This window comes from Priapulus caudatus, unplaced genomic scaffold (assembly GCF_000485595.1).
Source record: "Priapulus caudatus unplaced genomic scaffold, Priapulus_caudatus-5.0.1 Scaffold1987, whole genome shotgun sequence".
NCBI classification, from domain to species: domain Eukaryota; kingdom Metazoa; phylum Priapulida; class Priapulimorpha; order Priapulimorphida; family Priapulidae; genus Priapulus; species Priapulus caudatus.
The window spans coordinates 33,503-34,536 of record NW_014579048.1 but is presented as its reverse complement, the minus strand read 5'-3'; positions in this window follow the sequence as shown (position 1 = coordinate 34,536).

The following is a 1,034-nucleotide window of genomic DNA, read 5'->3' as shown; positions in this document are numbered from 1 at the left end:
GATGACTCATGGCGGCGGTGCTGCGCTTTAAGACGCGAGATGCCGTAGCTTTAGCAAGCAGACGATACGTGAGAGTGAGGCGCCGCTATGCTACGTTCAAACACTTCCTCGTGCTTTCTTTATCTGTGTTCTGCAAGCGCATTTAATTATATTCGTCACGCGTTTGAGCAAATATGGGAGACACGTACTGTCGGCGATTCGTCGTAATTTTATTAGACGGTTTTAGTTATGGAGATTTATTATAATAATTATTATTATTTTCATATCTTTGTTTATCTTGAGCCGCGTGCGAGATCGAGATATCATCGATAATTGGATGCTGTGAGCTGCCGATAGCAAATGCAATTATCTTGGCTGTGACTATAATATTGGTTTTATTCATATCTAAACCACGAGAAATCTCCATAATACAACCGTAAGACGTTCAATGCTCACAGCTATAGAAAATCACTGGCGGATACAGGTAAACACAGTTACTACGGCATCCTGCTATAGACCAGTACGGATGGAAGACGGCCTCAGGACTCTGAGCACGGAGACTAGGATGTAGATAGCGCTCCCGACCAGAAACACTGTTCCGACATAAAATCATCTATACCCCGTAGAGACTGCAAATTTGATACTACGTCAAACTAGTCCGTGCTAGGCGCGCGCTATTTTTTCGCAGTGTGTAGTACACGCTATCCCGCGCTAAATGCGAGCTATAGTCTGGATTAATTGCCATGTGCGCATGCGCGCGGGGGTGGGGCGGTCACACGTCGATGTTTAGTTATATTTCATGTAGTTATGTTTTATTCAGTGAAGAATAAGACTTCAGCGCTCTAGAGAGAGATATGTGTCTCATAAATATACTGTTTGAGGAATCACAGAGTTTAGACCTTGCACTCTAGAGAGAGAGAGAGAGATAGAGAGAGAGAGAGAGAGAGAGAGAGAGAGAGAGAGAGAGAGAGAGAGAGAGAGAGAGAGAGAGAGAGAGAGAGAGAGAGAGAGAGAGAGAGAGAGAGAGAGAGAGAGAGAGAGAGAGAGAGAGAGAG